Here is a 23,295-nt window from a genome sequence, read left to right on the forward strand (position 1 = left end):
GATCTTTTTGTAACCTCTATTTACTGGGGCGTGTGGGAGTATGCTACCCTCCCCAGTAAGTATTGGTTGTTGGAGATTTCCTGAGTGAACAGCGAAACTCCCTTAAAATAACAAAAACCTACACAAATCACGTTAGAATGTACAAATAGCGTTTATGATCCCACAGTAAATTTTAATGGGTATCAAGGTAACAAACTAATGCACACAATTACGTGCGGTCCAGTCGCACTGCGCATAAGTAACTTAATATTTATACGCTGTACGACCAACGGAATCAGTTGTTTAGGCTGCGAAACCTTCAGCCGGAGCTCAATCTATATGGGTAATACGCAAACCCCCCCGGGCTGCGCTTAAACCTTCGCAGTCGTTTTGTCTGCGGATACTACTTGCTCCTTTTACCTTGTATAATGTTAACGCGGGCAAGCCAGTCCCACGCCACCAAGTGTCCACTCACCTGATGTGGTCTCCGACGGGATCCCGATTTCTGGGTTCACAAAATAATACCTTTATTTCCACACTCACTCCTACTCACTCATATGCACTGGTCTTTCTGTACAGAAATTCCTTTCATACAGGCAGTAGTTCAATCCCTGAGTATTGCAATAGAAAAAGGTTCTCTTTTAACTAAGCTTTTTGGAAACTGAACAAACCTGTGCTATTTTCAGGTGGCTGTACTATACCGCCCCCACTAAAACAATGTTATCGTGTGATTTGAGTCTCTGTGTGCGTATCCGTACGCTCCGTTGCGTAAACACGCCACGTGCGTATGCCTTTGTGTTGCGTACGTAATCTCGCACGTTGCCCGAGACACGTATGCACAAAGTCCAGATATGCCCACAGCAACGCAACTAACACGCTTCTATAAATGTAAACGATGTTCAACTGTAATCGCTTACCGTACACCACACAGTATTTGCTATGCTGTGTGCGTGTCCTTTACAATTATTCCCTTAAAAATTATCCTTTATAATCTCAACTAAATAGCACCAGATTTCCTCAGCACGTGTCTAATAATCGGTTCTAATGGCAACAAGAGAGTGAGTTGCAACAATGTAGATGTGTGCGTGCGTGTGTGTGTGCGTACGCAAAACAGAAATAAACAGTTTTAAAAGATAATAGCGTTTTGTTCTTACCTTCCTACCTTCCGGTTTCGGATTCCACCCCAGCACTCCTACAGCGTAGCGTAACAGACGCTTATCTAGTCAGCACCACTGTATCTCTCACCACCAATACGGATACGAAGGGATACTGCGTTCCCGCCCTTTGCTGACAGATAAAGTCTGTTCTTGCTAGTGGCAGATATGTGGAGGACGGACGAGCCCTCAATTGATCAAGCTAATTATTTACCTTAGAACACAAGCTATTTATTAATATTGTGAAGCCGTAATGGCCGCTGTCCCTCGTGCACGTGCTACGCACTTTGTACGCTATTTGCGTACAAAGACCTCGCACGTGGTACGCTAGTTACGTACACACGCTGCGCTGTGAGTACGGAATACACACAGCGAGCGTACACACAGATAATAACCTTTTAAACCTTACACAGAGTATGCTTATACTGTAAATCTTAGTGTTGAGATACTGCAATGATATAATGCTGTTTGACCTTGGTCTGTAAGCTAGCTGTTTGAGCGATTGAGATGCTCCGATTACCCTCAGCAATGTAATAAACACACAATACCTTGCTAAGGTTCCAACACCTTTACTAACAATATTTAGCTAAGTAAAAGTTAAAACAGTGAACAGTTCATACACTACAGGCTAACATTAATATCTAACAGAATAACTAAACAAAAAATATACACAATAGCGAACGATCGCAAACACAAATACATCGACTAAGAATGAATGGCTAACATTAAAACGGGTAACAAAGTGGCCACAGAGAAACATACCATACGGGGAACACTCGCAAGCACAACCGGAATCCAGTCCTCCAATTATCATAGATAAATGTTGAAGAGAGAGAGTACTGGCCGGTCTGGGGACAGTGACCCTTATATACACAACATACAGTGTCATACAAAGGGCCCTACAATCTTATTGTTCATTGGACACAGGAATGTCTCCTCGCATTATAACAAAAGGTCATAGGTTAGTTTGAACAGGTGGGCTGTGACTATATCAAACTGCTCAGGTGGGAGGGAATCTCAGAATTCCCGCCGCATGGATAATGAACTGCAAATATAGGAAATGTCCAGAAACTACTAATGGCCATAACTATACGCAGGAGCGATTAATCTTTACCCAACCAGCACCGGATTGTTCCTAATAAAATGTTCTTTAGTTAGGTACCAAACACCACTGCTCAAACCCTGTCTGACCCTTCATATCATGCAATGAGGAATTCCTCTGTCCAGCGACCAGTTACATTAAACAAACTTACAGTCATTATTAAGGGGAACATTATCTATAAAACATACTATTTGGTTTTATTATTTAACTATTGAGTCGCCCGCTAGACGCACACAAACTCTACCGTAAATGCACATACCACGCGCTCGAGCGCATGGCCGAGGAGGGCGCCATCACGCAGCTGTGAGTATCCGCACGCACGGGAGAGAATGTGCACGTGCAGCGGGCAAGCGCATGAGGTGAATATATGGCAACGTGTAGCATGATATTTTTCCGACTTTGACAGGGGGTATGAAGGCACGGTTCTGCAGTTACAAAAGCAACGGGTTCTGCAGATGTCCAGGGATCAGCTTCTGCATCCAGCAAAAAAAGATTCCAGCAATATTTTACCTTGGGCCACTGATTTTTCAACAGCCAGTCCGATTATCTGCAGGGCTTCACAAGCTCTGTGGCCAATTGTGGCGTCGGATCCGGAACTGCCATCGTTTAAAAATATCACACCTATTGCTGCATTCAGGCGAGGAGCTAATTTACACGATAAAGTAGTTAGAACAGACATTACTGGGATGGGTAGTCTTCCTGTTTCTAATGTACAAAAAAAAACCCCGGAGTGTTACCGCTGCCCCAAGTGTGCAACGTGTAATTATATGGTATCTTGTAAAGAATTCCAACACCCACATAGGGATTTTAAATTCTCCATTAGACAGGTGATTACTTGCAGTACTGTGTTTGTTGTGTATGCTATAGTATGCCCATGTGGTTTGTACTACATTGGGCAGACAACACGCAAGTTTAGGGAACGCATGGCAGCACACCGCTCTGCCATCAAGCTTACCCTGGAAGGTAAACCTGTAGATCAGCCGGTGGCCCGGCATTTCAAGACCGCGGGCCACTCCTTGAGCTCTTTGAAATATTTTGTCATAGAACATGTACCATTGTCCATGAGGGGAGGAGATAGGGCCAGGGTCTTATTGGAAAAGGAGACCCGTTGGATCTTGAAGTTGGACACGTTCTGGCCACGTGGCCTGAACGACAAAATCAATTGGAATGTTTTTGGCTAGGCAGTATGTCTATAGCTAAGCATTTCATATTAATATAGTACCATTGATGTCTGAGTCCATGTAGTTTTTATGAGCCCGGTTCTAGACTTTAGCATAAATAGCTTTTATTAATACACTGGCTGTTGTTTTAGCTGCGTCTACCACCCTGCTTGCGTAAGCTCAGTTTCACAGTTTGGGGTTACCCGGGTGGCAGGTCGGGGACCAGACAGGCTCCTTGTTTGTGGGTCTGGGGATCTGGGCTTTTCCTAGTTTGTAACCACACTTTTGTTGCATATAATGTTGTATATGTTTGTACTTTCTCTGCTATGTGGTATTTATGTGTATTGTTGTTTGTCCTTGTTTAGGCTGAGGTGCATTAGGTCATCGCCCTCCCTCTCTAAATGTTGGTTCCCGGGCTGAGGAGGAAGCAGAGCCGGCCCCCTGTGACACGCAGCAGTGGAGTGGTGAACCGCAAGCAGCGGGTCCCCATGACAACGGGTGACGCGTTCACCGGAAGTGACCCGGCGGCTTCGTTTCCGGAAGCAGGGACGCGTGGAGAGGATGCGGCGGTGAGCGCCCCAGCGGGTATTTAGGTGGGGTAAGTGTTGTACGTTTGTTTTGTCCAGCATTTGGTGTTGTTGCTTGAGAAAAGGGCTTTTGCCCTGAAACAGCTGTCGCTTCCAATACACAGCATTATATCTGAACTTATTGCCTCCAGTGCCGTTCTTCTTTGGTGTTGTGCATATAATTTTCGGACGTGGCACGGAGGCTTGTTGTGGTATTTAACCCTTTGAGTGCCGACTGCCTTGTCTGTATATATATATATATATATATATATATATAGATACAGTTATACACTGCTCAAAAAAATAAAGGGAACAGTTAAACAACACAATGTAACTCCAAGTCAATCACACTTCTGTGAAATCAGACTGTCCACTTAGAAAGCAACACTGATTGACAATCAATTTCACATGCTGTTGTGCAAATGGAATAGACAACAGGTGGAAATTATAGGCAATTAGCAAGACACCCCCAATAAAGGAGTTGTTCTGCAGGTGGTGACCACAGACCACTTCTCAGCTCCTATGCTTTCTGGCTGATGTTCTGGTCACTTTTGAAAGCTGGCGGTGCTTTCACTCTAGTGGTAGCATGAGACGGAGTCTACAACCCACACAAGTGGGCTCAGGTAGTTCAGCTCATCCAGGATGGCACATCAATGCGAGTTGTGGCAAGAAGGTTTGCTGTGTCTGTCAGCGTAGTGTCCAGAGCATGGAGGTGCTACCAGGAGACAGGCCAGTACATCAGGAGATGTGGAGGAGGCCGTAGGAGGGCAACAACCCAGCAGCAGGACCGCTACCTCCGCCTTTGTGCAACAAACAGGAGGAGCACTGCCAGAGCCCTGCAAAATTATTATTATTATTATTACATTTTATTTGTAGGGCGCCACAAGTGTTTCGCAGCGCCGTACAAAGGACAGTACAGGGAGACAAAACTTAGCATAACAGTAAATAAATAACAAAAATGGAGTGCAGGTAACAAAGAGCAACACAATTCTCAAAACATAATACAGCTTAGATGTAAGTAGCGAAGGAGTAATCATTGTACTACTTGGGGCTGGCAGCCATAGATAGAGATGAGCCTTTACCAGCAGGAGAGAAAGCAGGTAAAGATGGTCGCTGAGTGAAATGTGTCAAGAAGAGGGTTTAGACAAGAGGAAAGAGGGCCCTGCTCTGAAGAGCTAACAATCTAGTGGGGAGGAGCAACAGACAGATGACATGAGGTGCAAGCCGGTAGAAGCCTGATGGTGGTATGCGAGCAAAGCAGAGATGTCCAAGGCATGGGGCAGGGGGATGGAGGAGCAGCCTAAGGACTAGGTTATGCATTGGAGGGGTACGCTTTGATGAATAGGTGGGTTTTCAATGCCCGTTTGAAGCTTTGCAAGGTCGGGGAGAGTCTAATGGAGCGGGGGAGCGCATTCCACTGAAGGGGTGCAGCACGGGCAAAATCCTGAACTCGTGCATGGGAAGCAGTGACCAAGGCAGAGGACCTCCAGCAAGCCACAAATGTGCATGTGTCTACTCAAACGATCAGAAACAGACTCCATGAGGGTGGTATGAGGGCCCGACGTCCACAGGTGGGGGTTGTGCTTACAGCCCAACACCGTGCAGGACGTTTGACATTTGCCAGAGAACACCAAGATTGGCAAATTCGCCACTGGGGCCCTGTGCTCTTCACAGATGAAAGCAGGTTCTCACTGAGCACATGTGACAGACGTGACAGAGTCTGGAGATGCCAAGGAGAACATTCTGCTGCCTGCAACATCCTCCAGCATGACCGGTGTGGCAGTGGGTCAGTAATGGTGTGGGGTGGCAATTTCTTTGGGGAGCCGCACAACCCTCCATGTGCTCACCAGAGGTAGGCTGACTGCCATTAGGTACCGAGATGAGATCCTCAGACCCCTTGTGAGACCATATGCTGGTGCGGTTGGCCCTGGGTTCCTCCTAATGCAAGACAATGCTAGACCTCATGTGGCTGGAGTGTGTCAGCAGTTCCGGCAAGACGAAGGCATTGATGCTATGTACTGGCCCGCCCGTTCCCCAGACCTGAATCCAATTGAGCACATCTGGGACATCATGTCTCGCTCCATCCACCTATGCCATGTTGCACGACAGACTGTCCAGGAGTTGGCGGATGCTTTAGTCCAGGTCTGGGAGGAGATCCCTCAGGAGACCATCCGCCACCTCATCAGGAGCATGCCAAGGCATTGTAGGGAGGTCATACAGGCACGTGGAGGCCACACACACTACTGAGCCTCATTTTGACTTGTTTTAAGGACATTACATAAAAGTTGGATCGGCCTGTAGTGTGTTTTTCCACTTTAATTTTGAGTGTGACTCCAAATCCAGACCTCCATGGGGTGATAAATTGGATTTCCATTGATAATTTTTGTGTGATTTTGTTGTCAGCACATTCAACTATGTAAAGAACAAAGTATTTAATAAGCATATTTAATTCATTCAGATCTAGGATGTGTAATTTTAGTGTTCTCTTTATTTTTTTGAGCAATGTATTATCTTTCAGTAGCCGGCCCACGTATTGTATTTGAGTGTGCGACCACTCTAGCACTCCTCTACGGTACACACCACTGCCTCAGCTTTTGTGTGTGGGGACACACTTGGTTTGCATTTACTATGTCTTTCTAGAACAAAGCTCCCAAGCATGTGGGTGCTCTAGTATCATGCACTTGTAGAGTCTGTGTTAACATTCTCTCTCTCTCCCCAGGACCTAGACAATGATGACCTTTGTATTCATCGCTTTGCGGCTACACTCCGTCCACTCAGGCACCAGCTTGGGCTTTGGTATTGACTCAGGTAATGTCTCGGCTAGTGGACTAGCTTGCAGCTACCGCATCAGCCCCTCCTGCTACTGTAGAGGCGTGTGTGCCCGCAGTTAGTGGTCCACAAGAGCAGGTGTCCACAGTGGAGTTTGCGTGGATGAAGTCATTTGCACTGTCCTTGCAGAGGTTGTCTCACCTGCTGGACAGGGATAGGACGTCCAAGTAATGGCGGTTGTTGTATGCAGAGGACCTTCCCTTATGGCTCCAGGGGGTTTATGTAATCATGCTGAAGTTTCATAACACACTTGCAGGAGGTTTGCCACTCTCTCTCTCGTGGTAGCTGCACCAGTCCTACCAGGACAAGGGCCGCCTCTTTTGAATCCAGGACTGGGTCTTACCACCAACTCAAGTCTTCAGGGGTGGGGGACAGTTTCTTGTCAGCAGACGTTCCAGGAATGGTGAGTAGCTTGAAAGAGCAAGCTATTGATCAATGTACTGGAGCTCAGGGCAGTGTACAAGGATCTGTGCTTAGCTCAGCCTCTCCTCCAAGGATGTCCGGTCAAGGTGCAGTCAGACAATGCGACAGTGGTTGCCTACGTCAGCCACCATGGCTGACTCACAGCTGTGGCACCATGAAGAAAGTATGTCGCATCCTCTTCTGGGCAGAGTATCATCTTCCGGTTCTGTTGGTGGTGTTCATTCTTGCCAACCAAAATTGGGAGGTGGACTTCCTAAGCTGCCAGAACATGCACTCCGGCGAGTGGGTTCTGCATCCGGAAGTCTTTCAGTTACTGGTCAGCCACTGGGTCCTTCCAGACATCGATATGATGGCGTCTCGGCACAACCATCAGCTGCTGAGTTACTGTTCCTGCACCAGGGATCCCGGAGCTCTCCTGGTAGCCACTCTGGTGGTGCTGTTGACATTCCCACTCTTCTACATCTCACTACCAGTTTTGATGATCCTGCGGGTGCTTCGCAAATCCATACTGAAAGGCGGCATAATGATCCTGGTGGACCCAGATTGCCCTCAATGGGTGTGGTGCGCCGAACTCCTGGGTCTTTCAGTCAGCGGTCCTTTGTGTCTGCTTCTTCAACCAGATCTCCTGTCACAGGGCCCGACTCGCTTTGAGGAGGTGGCTATTGAGACGTCTTAAGAGCAAAAGTTTTCTCCAGGAGGGTCATTAGTACAATGCTCCTCGAGTCCGTTCCTTTTTACAGGCGGGTCTAAATTTGGGCCTCCAGCTCTGGTCTTTGAAAGTCCAGGTCTTCGTCCTGTCTGTGCTCTTTCAGCAACAGGCTTGCTCTCTTGCCAGACGTCCGGACTTCCTTTCAAGACATTCTGCACGTACATCCACCGTTTGTTCCTCCGGTTTGTCACGCCTCAGGTCTGACTCTGACCAGTGGAGATCTCAGGCATAGGGGCCGACTGGAATGTGAATCTGGGAACTTTGATAAAGTTCTTATACATTAACCAGGATATGGTAAACTTGAGCGTAGGGCTGTAGGCGTGACCAGAATGGAGGAGAATATAAAATAAAAAAGTCTTTTATTCAGCACGCAAGATGGTACAGATAGCGGCAGATGGTATTAGACTCAATAAACGGTATCACAGATAATGCAGTAAAATTGGCACAGGAACAAGGGTAATGCTGTTGCGGATGTAACATCGATGGCAAGATGTAATATGAGATGCATTGTGAACCAGTGATGAAGTCCCAATATAATGAGCACACAATAGCAGATGCAGTTGCAGTGTAAACCACTGACGAAGTCCCAATATAAAAGGAATACACAATGTTTCTGACCACTGGAGAAAGTATACCGATGGTACTGAATATTGGTGGCAGAGCACCAATGTAGCTGGAGATTGATGGAGGAACACCGATGGAGCTGGAGATCGATGGCGGAACACCGATGGAGCTGGAGTTCGATGGCGGAACACCGATGGAGCTAGAGATCGATGGCGGAACACTGATGGAGCTAGAGATCGATGACAGAACACTAATGAGCCAGGCAGAGCTGCAAGCAGGATGGAACTCAAGTCTCAGGGCAGAATGGAATCTCCTGGAGCCAGGTAACTTGGAAGCAGCTGAGAGGAAACATCCATACAGGGTATGACAATCATAGCACTGGCGATCAGACAGTCCTTACCCAGCTTTCTTATAGGAGCCAGTGTGCAGGGATTGGCAGGGACGATCAGGTGATGCAGGGAGGCTCAGACAGTCACATGATTGTCTGTGCTGCAGTCAGGTGGTCAGGACTTGTCACAGCAGTACTACAGGCTTAGGCTCTAATGTGGATTGAGGCCTAGTAGGCCCAAACACTAGGAAGCAGACATTCTGCTGAGAGAGCTATGCAGTAACAGCATGTAAAGACTTTACTGCAAGCTGGGTGTGAACAGGGAGCCTTGTTGCTGAACACTGGATCCTGGCAATTACTCACACAGTGGAATTCCTGCTCAGGTGCTAACCAGCAGGTAATCAAGACTGCAGTTTGTATGTGAAGCAGATGCCTGTTTGCAGAGTAAGCAGAGGTAAGTCACAAAACATGAGAAATACAGTCAGGATTGTGACACTGTTGCTCTATGGGACCTGTTCGTAAGGCTCTCCAGTCGACTCCATTTGAAGCCCTCTATTCAGCGGACATTTGTTGGCTTATGTGGAAAATAGTTTTTACTAGTTGCCCCTGTGTCGGCCTGGATGGTGTCTGACTTGAGTGCCTTAGTTTGGCACTCTCCCTTTTTGTCTTTTCATATGAATCCGGCAGTCCTCAGAACTCGCTTGGGTTACTTACCCAAGGTGGTTTCTCGTTTTCACATCAATTGAGGAGATAGTGGTACCGTCTTTCGCCTCTGTTAATGTGGTGAGGGCTCTCCAGACTTATGTGGACAGGACCAGGGAGGTCCAAAGACCGGATTCTTTCTTTGTTTTGTATGATGTTCACAAACAGGACTGGCTGGCTTCAAAACAGACTTTGGCCAGATGGCTCCACTTGACTATCCGCCACGCCTACTCTGCTGCTGCTCTTCTTGCCCCTTGTCACAGTCCGGATAACAAAACAAACATTCTAACTGTACTCCAGGTCCGTTTGCTATCAGCGTTGTCTGCGTCCACTGCGTAGTGGGGCAGACCTGCATCTGTTTCTGAGGTCGCCCGGTGCCGTTGTCCCCGCGGCTATACAACATTGTCAGCCCATCATGTCTGACTCACAGTCTCAGCTACCCGCGGTTTCCATGTTGTCGCCATTGCTGCTAGGCTGCAGCCACATGTGATACAAACAGTTTCCCTCCTAAACCAAACATGGGTGCGTCTGGTCACCTGATCCCAGTGAGCCTATCCTGAGCATCCTGCTGTCCAGCTGATTGTCCGAGCCAATCCCCGCACACTGGCTGCTATAAGAATGCTGGTTAAGGACTGCCTAATCGCCAGTGCTATGATAGTCATACCCTGTATGGTTGTTTGCTCTTAGCTGCTTCCAAGTTACCTTGCTCCAGGAGTTCCCATTCTGCCCTGAGACCTGAGTTCCATCCAGCTTGCAGCTCTTCCTGGCTCCATCGGTGCTCCGCCATCTATCTCTAGCTCCATCGGTGTTCCGCCATCGATCTCTAGCTCTATCGGTGTTCCGCCATCGATACCTCCATCAATGTTCCGCCATCGATCTCTAGCTCCATCGGTGTTCCGCCATTGATACTCCCCTCCATCAGTGTTCTGCCATTGATCTCTAGCTCCATCTGTGTTTTACCATCGATCTCTAGTTACAGTGGTGCTCTGTACCTAAATCCAGTATCATCGGTAACCTTCCTATCTCCAGTGGTCAGTAACCTTGTGCTCATTTATACTGGGACTTCATCACTGGTTTACACAGCAGCTAAGTCTGCTGCTGTGTGCTCATTTATATTGGGATTTCAACAGTGGTTTACACTACATCTGATATTACATCTTGCCATCGATGTTACATTTGCTACAGCATTGCATCAGTTCCTATGCCTATGTTTCTGCATTATCTGTGATACGGATTATTGAGTCTATTACCATTTGCCGCTATCTGTACCATCTTGTGTGCTGAATAAAAATACTTATTTTATTTTACATTCTCCTCTATTCTGGTGACGCCTTCGGGCCTACGCTCAAGTACACCACATCCAGGTTAATGTACAAGAACTTAATTAAAGCTCCCAGGTTCACATTCCTGTCAGCCCCTACGCCTGAGATCTCCACTGTCAGAGTCAGACTCGGGCGTGACACCCCTGCCACGATGACGACTCATTTGACCAGGTCAGTGGGGACTTCTCGGGCAGCTCAGCATGGTGCTTCTGCAGAGCAGTTTTGTAAGCAGCCATGTGGTCTTCTGCTCACACTTTTATTAGTTTTTTACGCGTTTGACACCTTTGTGTTTTCAGACACAGCTTTCGGGTGTACGGTTCAGAGCACAACTCACGGGTGTCACCGCCTATAAAGGGACAGCTTTTGGACATCCCAGTGTTCCCTGTGTTTCCTAGTGGACAGCAGAAGAAAAGAGAATTTATGTTCTTACCTGGTTAAATCCTTTTTTTTTTTTGCGCCCATGGGGGGCACAGGGTGTGCACCCTGCCGCTCTTGGCTTGCGGGTGCCTGAGTGTGTGCCGGTCTTCCTTCTCCTTGCTCCTGCCGTGTGCTTTCTAACTTCACTGTCTGGCCAGTGGCTGGGGGCGGGGCATGGTGGAGAGGGAGTCTGGAGTTGCTGGGGGAAAAAAATAGTAACCATTTGGTGCCCAGACTTTCTCCTCTTCAGGGCTGTTCCCTCCAGTGTTCCCTGTGCCTCCTATGGACGCGAAGAAAAGCATTTAAACAGGTAAGAACATAAATACTCTTGTTTTTCTTTTCTTTTCTTACTTGCACTGCAGGTTTTTCAGCTCTGAAAACACACAACCAATTGGATACCACAGGTTTCGGGAGCGCGCACATGTGGGGTGTTTTACCATGCTAAACCTCTCACCCAGTTGAATTCCCCCCTTAGATACCATGTTTCGGCACCAATCTATACATGCTGCTTTCTCAAAATCAGCCTGTGCCAAGTTTTGCCGGATTGTGTTTGTGAATGGATGTGATTGATAAAAACAGTAAAAATACTGCTTCAAGCCCAGTCTGCTACTGTACCCGGACCCTGACCCATATTGTTATGCCAATAATAAGAGGTTCTTAGTCATATTTACTCCCTTTTATGTTCCCGTAGGCAAGGCACAGGTGCATGGAGAGTGGTGATGCAATTAAAGTCAACATGGCCCCACCGTTAAATGAAACGTGCAGCAATTCCCAGCATTTTGCATTGTTCTATGATGATGCGCATCGCGCCATTACAGTCCAGCCTCACCTATTTCACGGGTGAAGTGGATGGGATACGAGAGGGTGGTCTGCTCATGCTGGAGTCTGGGAGAATGCCTGGGAATTTTTGGATCTCTCGTACATAACAGGAGACTAAACTAGGATGTTCTTAGTGCACAGTTCATGCCCATTTAGGGAGTCAAGGTGATCTTATTCAGGCCTGTTCATGCCCTAACTATGATTCTGTAACAGGGTACTTACCTCTTTCTGTGGCATTTGCATACATACTGTACTACAAACAACACTTGCAGGAACCTGTCTCTACACTGCTCTAATTGTCCATAAGATTTGGCTGGAGTTTGCAAAGGTGAAGAGTACTGTAGAAGGGAAAACTGATACCACTGGATTTCTAGCATTGGACTCTGGACAGAAGAGGAGCTACAGTACAGGAGCTTTCTAAACCTCACTGAAGACCTCTTTATTAAATAGAAGATCCTTGTTTCTCATGTTGTACCTCCAAATCCTAACTCTCTCATAATTATAATGCCTTCTGCTGCTTCGCTCCTCACCAAATTAGCCAATTCCAATTCCTAGCTGGCCATACAGGTCATCTGTCATAAGTAAGATTCTCTAACTTATCTTGTGACCAGGATATTTGGATAACCATGAACAAGGTGACCACAAGATCTTCTGTTACAAATGGCAAAACAAATGTAAGACCAAAATAGCTCAAAAATTTGATTGACAGCGTTTATAGTGTTCTTCACGTAGAGTATCCCCCTTTCTGTAAAGAAGAAGACTTACTGGTTGTCACCACCATCAGATCTTAAGAAGGTAACCCATGTAGGGCAGCTAGGGAACAAGAAAGGCAAGTGGAAACCAAGAACTTGTAGTCAGGCAGCAAAAGACAGACAGCAAGGTATAGAAAAATGACATATAGGAATATGTAGGTACCAATAAAAGGCAAAGGGTTTATAATGTAGGTAAAAAAACACGGAAATTGGTACTCAAGGAACACAACCAGAAAATATACCTAGGTCACGGCATATAATAGCTTATTACAGATTGTCAGGCATCGGACAAGGATTGCCAAAAATTTGCAAGGGCATATCTCCAAAACATAGGGCTATCCCTGGAAGTACATATCAACTATTGCAGCCACTGAAGTCTTAAAGAAGGACTGTTACATCAATGCCCCCATGTAAATCAGTTCTTGTACATACCTGACAGCTCAAATCCCAGCCTCTAGTTCTAAATTCTGCTCTATGTTTCATGGAGATACGCACAGAAAGATAAAATCATCAACTAGATCTAGATCACAGATCTTTTTGTTTTGTTCCTATACTTAATATGTTGTATTTTTATATATGTGTAACATGTATGTAGATCTTTGTGGATCCAGATAGCGGAGACATACAGTCTGCAATCATATAATGTAATTTCCATAGCTCATTTTCTGTGAAAACAATCAGTAAGCCTTTAGAATAGGTAGAATAATGGACTCTGGAGATCTCTGATACATCTGCTTCAGGCCACGCAGCAGATTGCTGAGCCTTCAGATGAACTTAAGTCCGCTTGGATGCAGATAGGCAGAGAATTCTCCCGTTGCGCCCGGGGCACCCGCTCATCTGCCCTCCCAGGTGCAATGTATTGTGATTATTGAGCTTACGCCTTGTTAGCTGCTTGGAACGGGGAACACAGATCCTCCCTCCCCACTAACCATCACACACCCTAATCCCCCTACATTCTTCTGACTTTTTCTTTACCCTTTCTCACAATGTACAGCCCTGTCATTTTCAGTTAGAATTATATACAAAATGAAAAAAAAAAAGAAAAAATTGGGGACATAGAGTATTCTTTGAATTTCATTTAATCTGAACAGAACAAGCTTGTTGCATTATATCTGGAGAAAGGGTCTTATTAAAAAATGCTGAGATCCCGCGGTACCTCTAATTTCAAAACATGCGAACAGAAATCTGGGCTATGAAAAGAGATGGTCAGCGATTAGTCACAGGCAAAGGATGACCCTTATGGCCCATACACACGGTGAGATTCGGGCTATGCCCGATTCTCACTATGCGACAGGGGCTAGGTCGGCACATAATCAGTATCGCAAGCACACTCATTATGTGCTTGTGATACTGACTATGTGCGATTTTGGCTAAGTGTCAATTTTGACTATCTCTTCTATAGAGAGAGTCAAAATTTACTTTCCTGCAGTCTGTCTATTCTTGCGATGCTGACCGCGCGGGACCGTGCAACGGCATCGAACCGGGATCGCACGGTGATTTTCACCTTGCGATCTGCACTAACTTTTCTTACTATTTTGACTATATAGTCAAAATCGGAAGAAAAAATCTCACTGTGTGTACACACCATTACTTTACTGATGTTTTTTAGTTGGGCACACGTATGCAAAAGAGTGGGTGTGGCTGTTTTTAATTGTTTTTTCAAATGTGTCCTTTCAATGGGCGCACTCAAATGGATGATCCTGTAACTTGGTAAAAACAATTGCAGTGCTGTTGTTGGTATTATACTGTACAACAGAGATTTTCAACCTTTTTTTACTCGCGGCACACCGAACAATATTTTAAAATTGCCAAGGCACACCATCAGTTCCCCACAGAAAAAAACCAAAACACACACATTGGCCCTCACAGTAAAAAAAAAAAAAAAAAAAACACCACACACATACATTGGCCTACACAGAAAAAACAACCACATTGCTCCCCACATAAATCATGTTGCTCCCCACATAAATCCTATTGCTCCCCACATGAATTATTCACATTGTTCCCCCATAAATCCTATTGAAATCCTATTGTTCCCCACAGGAGAAATAAAATAACAAATATTATCAGATGTCCTCCTCCCTGTCCCTCAGTGGCAGGGGTTGTTCATAGTGGAGTTCTGCGAATACTGAGCAGCAGGCGGTCGGGCAGGTGTGGATGTGGGTGGGCAAGGAAAGCTGTGTATGCAGGCGGGAACTGGAAGATATGTATGCAGGCGGGTGGGCTGGCTGGGTGGTGAGACGCGGCGGCCGTGACCTATGATATCACATTGTTTTCAAGTCATAGGTCATGGCCGGAGCACAACTGATCCTCTAAGAAGAACCCGGGCCAACCGTTCATTCTGAAGGTGCAGGAAGCTGCTCTGGCTCCGCGGCACACCTTGCAACTGGTCGCGGCACACTAGTGTGCCACGGCACACTGGTTGAAAAAGCCTGCTATACAAGAATAACCAGTGCTGGATCACCTGCTAGAGAAATAAGCCCCTGCTTAGGGACTGGTGGTCCCTGGGGGCTTACCTGCCATAATCTAACAAGCTGATGTTCCTTAACAATAATGTTTTAGCATGCTAGGCTCTTCTCATCCAAATTGTCTTTAACTTGTTTTGTAATAACCCTGTCTATTGTACAATTGGTAAATGTTGCCTGGTAGGACTGATTGCACACACTGCTACTACTACTTCTATAATTTTTATTATTATTATTATTATTATTATTACTAGCTGAAGTATCTGGCGTTGCCTGGGTTTACATTTTCCAGTTATTTAGTTATCAATGAGTTGGATGTAATTGTCAACATATTAAAAATAATTAGTAACTTAGTAGCTCTTCCAACACACCCATGAAGTGTCTGCCGAGTGTCGTTTTTGTTTTCCTTTATGTTCAGTTATTTAATTACAATTCCACTGCGAGATGGGTTAAACTTTTTCCTTCTGTTATCAATGTTGCTATTCCAAGGCTTTTGGGTGCACAACAGTTTTTGTCTTCCCACCTCCGTTTCTGTCAGTTATTTTAGTTCACTGATTTTTCTTACGTCCTGGAGGATGCTGGGGTTCCATTTAGTACCATGGGTTATAGACGGTCCGGTAAGAGCCATGGGCACTTTAAGAATTTGAAAGTGTGGTCTGGCTCCTCCCTCTATGCCCCTCTTACCAGACTGAGTTTATTTATTTTATATGTTTGTAATTTTCAGGCAGGGCTGGTTGGCACCGGCCTGCCTGCTTCGTGGGACTTAGGGGGGGGGAACGGCCCAACCTCTTGAACGGTTAATGGTCCCGTTCTCCGCTGACAGGACACTGAGCTCCTGAGGGAACTATTCGCAAGCCCCACCACGGCGAGCGTACATTCCCGCAGCACGCCGCCACCCCTAACAGAGCCAGAAGAAAGGAGAGTGGATAGTACTAAGCCGGCGTCCCAACTAGCGGGTCGCCAGCCATTATGGCGGCATGAGGGTATGGAGACGCATGGCTTCTAACCGGGGCGGAATGCGTCTCCAGAAACAGTACACAACTGCATCTCAGTACACTGTACACAGTACCCACACTGGCAAAAACAGCCTTAAAAAGGATTTCTCTCCATTTTAAGCACCAGATTACCTCAGCCAGTATAAAAAAAGCGGGAAGACTGCGCAGCAACATTGAAGGGGCGGGGCCTTCACTATGAGCGGATCCAGCAGCTCACCAGCACAATTTTCCCTCTGCAGTGGATACAGACGCTGATTGACAGGGACGCGCAGCTCCTCCGGAGAGACTCCAGATTACCTCAGCAGTACCAAGGGGTCATAGTAGGGGGGGAGCGAATATTAGTGTACTAAGTCCCCTATCAGGGTACTTAGTCTGCGACCCAGCTAAGCTTTGCATTAGCGAGAGGGTCGCAGTGGGGGCTGGCTCCAAATAACTCTGTCTCCCTGAAGGGCTCTTTGTTGGTTAATTGTGCTTAACCTTTTCGTGTGTGTGTGTGTGTGTGCTGTCACATTTACTGTACATTATGTTAGGCAAAGAGTGTGTTTCTTGTACAGCAGAGTGTTCCTCTTCACCAGGGGGCTCACTACTGGGTAATCAGGGCAGTGCACCTTCCCGGGGCTGAACCGGATTGGGTTAGTTCCATTAAGGGAATGATCTCAAATATTTCTACAAAGCTATCCCGCAATGAGAAAGAGACACAATACTTAAGACAGACTGTGGATGAGATTATGAGTCCCCAAACCAGCGTCTCAATCCACTCCCATTTGTCCGCTAAAACGATCTCTGGCCCATATTCTGCAGTCTGACTCTGACGCTGACGGGTCAGACATGGAGGAGGGCAAGGTGGATTTGGAGGGGGGGATGCTACTCTGTCACAGGGAATATAGGGGGTCATTCCGACCCGATCGCTCGCTGCAGTTTGTCGCAGAGCAGCGATCTGGTCAGAACTGCGCATGCGCCGGCTCCGCAGTGCACTGGCGCATGGCAGCTTTCGTTACCTAGCGATCGCCTCTGAGACAGAGGCGGTCGCTAGGTGGGAGGGGGCTGAACGGCGGCTTTAAGTCACCGTTTAGGGGGAGCGGTCCGGCCAACGCAGGTGTGGCCGGACCGTTGGGGGGGCGCTGCGTGATGTGTCACGCAGCCGCTGCGGCCAACAGAAGCGACGAACAACTCCCGGCCAGCCGCAGGAGCTGCACTGGACGGGAGTTACTCCTCAAATACAAAGGCATCGCCTCTGTGCGATGCTTTTGTATTTGTGCGCGGGGGGGGGGGGGGCGGCACTGACATGCGGGGCGGACTAGCTCTGTGCTGGGCATCCCCCGCATGTCTGAGTTAACGATCGTAGCTGTGCTACCTTAGCACAGCTACGATCAACTCGGAATGACCCCCAGAGGCTCTTATAGAGGCTATTAGAGATGTTCTGCAAATTCCTGATAAGGTGTCAGAGGAGTGTGAGGACTCTTATTTTAATGTAAAAAAGTCCTCAGTCACTTTTCCTGCGTCAAAGGAATTGAATACCCTGTTTGAAGAACCGTGGGTTGATCCTGATAAGAAATTTCAAATCCTTAAAAGGCTGCTGTCATCGTTTCCTTTTCCCCTAGAGGATAGGAAAAAATTGGAAAATCCACCGATAGTGGACGCATCAGTCTCTAGGCTGTCATGTAAAATAGTTTTGCCTGTCCCTGGTGCAGACTCCCTAAAATATATGGCTGATCGTAAAATTGAGACTACACTCAAATCATGGGCCCTCATTCCGAGTTGATCGGTCGCAAGGCGAATTTAGCAGAGTTACACACGCTAAGCCGCCGCCTACTGGGAGTGTATCTTAGCATCTTAAAATTGCGACCGATGTATTCGCAATATTGCGATCACAAACTACTTAGCAGTTTTAGAGTAGCTCCAGACTTACTCTGCCTGTGCGATCAGTTCAGTGCTTGTCGTTCCTGGTTTGACGTCACAAACACACCCAGCGTTCGCCCAACCACTCCCCCGTTTCTCCGGCCACTCCTGCGTTTTTTCCGGAAACGGTAGCGTTTTCAGCCACACGCCCATAAAACGGCCTGTTTCCGCCCAGTAACACCCATTTCCTGTCAATCACATTACGATCGCCGGAGCGATGAAAAAGCCGTGAGTAAAAATACTTTCTTCATAGCAAAGATACTTGGCGCAGTCGCAGTGCGAATATTGCGCATGCGCACTAAGCGGAATTTCACTGCGATGCGATGAAAAATACAGAGCGAACGACTCGGAATGAGGGCCATTGTACACAGCTGCTGGGTTGGCCCAAAGACCTACTATTGCATGTGCGTGGATCACAAAAGCCATTGCTAAATGGTCAGGTAACCTAATTGAGGGGTTAGATTCCTTGTCTAGGGGGCAGGCCCGGCGCTACCCGCTCAGCGAAGGGATGCAGTGCAGGGAGGCGCTGGGACGGAGAGGCGCTTCCCCTGCTCTGCATCCCTTCCCTGCTGCGCCGTCCTGTCCCCCCCTGCTGCTGCTGCTGCTGCTGCTGTGCCTGTCACTGTATGACAGGCACTGGCAGCGCCGCCTGCAGCATGAAAGCTTCCTCCCTCTCCTCCCCTCACCTGTGTGACACAGCGGCTGTGTACGGGACGGAAGGGGGCGGAGCTAAACGGGACGGAAGGGGCGGAGCTAAACGGCCAGAAGGGGGCGGAGCTACACGGACCAGGCTGCTGTACCGAGGGAGACTGGCTTAGGTAAGTAGAGGGTGAGAGAGAATTGTGTGTTTGTATATATGGTGGGTGTGTATGTGTGTGTGTGTGTGTGTGTGTGTGTGTGTGTGTGTATATGGTGGGTGTGTATATATGTGTAAATTGTGTGTGTGTGTGTGTGTGTGTGTGTGTGTGTGTGTGTGTGAGGTATGTCTGTGTACGCGCACTTTATGGATGGTAGTACTGGGGGGGCATTACGTATAATGACGCTATTGCTGGGGGGGGGCATTACATGTAAGGACGCTACTACTACAGGGGGGGCATTTTGTGAAACAACGCTACTACTGGGGGGGCCATTACGTATAAGGACGATACTACTACTAGGGGGGAATTACGTATAAGGACGCTTCTACTTATGGGGGTGCACTACGTATAAGGACGCTACTACTACAGGGGGGGGCATTACGCGTAATGACGCTACTACTACTGGGGGGGCATTACGTATAAGGACGATACTACTACTAGGGGTGAATTATGTATAAGGACGCTTCTACTACTGGGGGTGCACTACGTATAAGGACACTACTACTGGGGGAGCATTACGTATAAGGACGCGTCTACTACTGGGGGGCATTATGTATAAGGATGCTACTACTGGGGTGCATTACATATGACGCTACTACTACGGGTGGGGCATTATGTATAAGAGGAATAAGATTGTGCTACATTGTGGCGTCATTTTAAATGGGGGTACTATTGTGTGGCCATGCCCCTTACTTGTGAGCCCACACTCCTTTTCCCGGCGCGTGCCAAAAGACTATGGGAGGGCGCAAATTTATAGTTTGCAGGGGGGCGCCGAACACCCTAGCACCGGCCCTGCTAGGGGGGATGTTGTTTTACTCCTGCAGCATATACAGGACTCTGCAAACTTTATGGTGGAAGCCATAAAAGAAATAGGCTTGCTTAATGCACGCACCACCGCTATGGCAGTGTCGGCACGCAGGGGCTTGTGGCTACACCAGTGGACTGCTGATACGGACTCCAGGAAAGGCGTGGAAGGTCTGGTATTCACAGGAGAGGCCTTGTTTGGAGACGAACTAGACAAATGGATCTCCAAAGCTACTGCGGGTAAGTCTACGTATCTTCCTTTCGCAGGTCCCCCAGCCAGGAAAGCTTATTCAGCTTCAAGTTTAAGGGAAAATCCAGAGGTGCCTCTACGTCTTCCAGAGGTGCAAGAGGTAAACCACACAAACCAGCAACAGCAGGTGCTCAGGAACAGAGCTCAGGCTCTGCTTCCTCAAAGCCTTCAGCATGACGGTGGACCGCGATGCCTGGAGGACTGTCAGGTGGGAGCCCGACTAAAATTCTTCAGTCACATCATAGATCTTGACAGAAAGGGGTTTTTTGGGAGAGTGTACTAATGTGGCGCAAAGCAGCTCAGTTGTTCAGGCCCAAAGAATAAATGTCACCACATTTAAAACACAATTTTTATAGATGTGGTAGTTGTATTGGCTGTAAGAATATAAAAAGTGAAGGAAGCAACAAGATTGAAAATGTGTCCATTAATATCAAAGTCGATATTAAAGACTTTGTGACATGTGACTCAAAGAAAGTAATATATGCTATCAGATGTAGGTGCAACTTGTTTTATATTGGTCGTACCTCTCGCCCCCTCAAAATTAGAATGGGGGAACATATCAGGAACATAAGGAAGGGACTTGAGAGTCATTCCCTAGCTTTACATTTCAAGACTCAGCACAATTCCTCCATTTCCGATATCACTGGCTTTTATGGACTGAGGCATATTAAGGCAACAATTAGAAGTGCTAATACAGCTTCACTTTTAGCAAAAACAGAGATGAACTGCATTTACAATTATAATACCCTCAGTCCATGTGGATTGAATTGTGACTTTGAATTAAAATGGTTCCTGTAGTATTCATTTGCCATTTTTATCCATACTGTTATTCTTGTCCTATGTGTTTTGAATCTGAACAATTATTAGAGGTTAATATTGTATATGGTCACCTTTGATTGAAACATATAACAACGGTTTCACAATTGGTTTATTCTTTGTCAAATCCAAAACTACATTTACCATGATGCTCTATTTTCTATCGTAGTCATAGCTGAAGGGACTTCCGGTCATTATGTATACCACGGACTACAATATCCAGAACATTGTTAATTACTTGTTTGACAACATCCCGTTGACGAACGCATGGGATGACGTCACTTCCTGCCGATGGGACTTCCGGTCTTACGGGAGCAATGGACTATGTTACCCATGAAATCTGATGACAACATCCTGTTACTAAGTCCACCAGATGACATCACATCCGGCGGGACCGCCCGGGAGACGGACTACATTTCCCATGATCACTTTGGAAACGGGGACTTCCAGCTAGCGTTATTTATATGAAATTGTGCTCTGTTTTCTTTTCTTACTATTGTGACTAAAGTATGATGTTATTTTATGTTTTAGTAATATAGTAATATATACTTTACACTACGACTAAGTATTGGAAAAAATCTGACCCTGAATCCAAATAAGTGTGTGAGGTCATTTCCTGCCTCACATCAACTGGTCAGTGGCAGTATAAATATCAAGCTACTACACACTCCATTATGTCTTGATAAAGGTTATTCACCGAAACGCGTTGACACAGGAGTGTGAGTAGCTTCATACTATCCAGCTGATCCATTTCTAATCCTTTTTTTTATCTTTTTAAAATTTGCATGTGTTTTTTATGTTGGTTCCATTTTTTACCTTGGATGGGGATTTTGTAATGTGCTGTTTTCTATGGAATTTTATGGATTTTTCAAGCCAATAAAAATAGTTAATTTTCTATGATATAAACCACGGATCTGAGTGCTTCAGTCCTTTGTACAAAGAACCCCATCGGCTGTGTAAAGATACCTTTATGGGAGCAGCATTACAATACAAACTGTGAGTTTGGGTACGCTGTGTACTGCACAGAATAATCCTCTATATAAAGATACCTTGATGTGTTTATTTCGCCTCCTCTTGCTGTGAGTGTTGGGATACGCTTTTTTCAAAACATTGTAAGCTGTTTATTCCTTGGTAACACCACTTAACTGGTCTGTACTGCAGAGAATGTACAACACCAAATTGGATTTCTAAAGGGAGTAGGGCACTATTTGGTTAAAGATACCTTGATGTACATATCTACTCTATCCTTTGTGTGAGTGGGGTACGCCTTTGAACAGCATCTGAAGCCTATACTTCCATCTTTATTACTCCTTAAGATTTTAGAACATACTACACATTGTATTGTTTTTTGTTTTATCTTTTCATATTGGGGTATACATCCCGAACATTTACTATCAGAAGAAGGACCCGGAATGTGATTTCCTCTGAAAAGGGACGTATCAGTATTCCTATTTCTAAGCGCACTGTGTGTTATACAGGTCCAAAACTTGTGTTGTTTGACATCATAGATCTTATTTCCCAGGGCTACAGACTGGAGTTCCAAGACCTTCCACCTCACAGATTCTTCAAATCAGGCTCACCATCTTCACAAGAGGCAAGTATAACTGTACAGCAGGCCATCCAAAAACTGGTACAGGCTCGAGTCATTGTTCCAGTTCCACCTCATCTGCACAACAAGGGGTACTATTCCAACTTGTTTGTAGTACCGAAACCGGATGGTTCGGTACGACCAATTCTGAACCTCAAGTCCTTGAATCCGTTTTTAAGAGTGTTCAAGTTCAAGATGGAGTCTCTGAGAGCGGTGATCTCAGGTCTGGAGGAAGGGGAATTACTTGTGGCTCTGGATATCAAGGATGCGTACCTTGACATTCCAATCTGGCCACCTCATCAGGCTTATCTACGGTTTGCACTGCAGGATTGTCACGACCAGTTCCAGGCCCTGCCATTTGGTCTCTCCACGGCACCGAGGGTGTTCACCAAAGTGATGGTAGAGATTATGTTTCTCCTTCGCAAGCAGGGAGTGAACATAATTCTGTACCTGGATGATATTCTGATAAAGGAGCCGTCCAGGGAGGGGTTGCTGGACAGCATTGTCCTCTCAACCAAATTTCTCCAGGATCACGGGTGGATTCCGAACCTTTCCGAAAACTCACCTAGAGCTAACACAGAGGCTCCCATTCCTGGGAATGATACTGGACACGGAGTCACAAAAGGTGTTCTTCCCGTTGGAAAAGGCATTGGTAATCCAGTCGATGGTTCGGGATGTCCTGAAGCCTTCTGGGGAAAATAGTGGCCTCTTACAAGGCGCTTCAATGTGGAAGGTTTCACACAAGACCCTTCCAGCTCGATCTGTTGGACAAATGGTCCGGATCTCATCTTCACA

The 23,295-nt window shown here is 46.5% G+C and overlaps 1 long non-coding RNA gene across 1 annotated transcript in view; it reads left to right on the plus strand.

Annotated features, from left to right (window-relative positions):
- The window catches only part of LOC134944909 (uncharacterized), a 139,410-nt gene extending 117,678 nt beyond the window's left edge, over positions 1-21,732 (plus strand). The window contains exon 3 of the long non-coding RNA XR_010181981.1: positions 21,082-21,732. This is a non-coding gene — a long non-coding RNA (uncharacterized LOC134944909). The remainder of the gene's footprint in view (positions 1-21,081) is intronic.
- The last annotated feature ends 1,563 nt before the right edge of the window (positions 21,733-23,295 follow it).

Source organism: Pseudophryne corroboree, chromosome 7 (genome assembly GCF_028390025.1).
Source record: "Pseudophryne corroboree isolate aPseCor3 chromosome 7, aPseCor3.hap2, whole genome shotgun sequence".
NCBI classification, from domain to species: Eukaryota; Metazoa; Chordata; class Amphibia; order Anura; family Myobatrachidae; genus Pseudophryne; species Pseudophryne corroboree.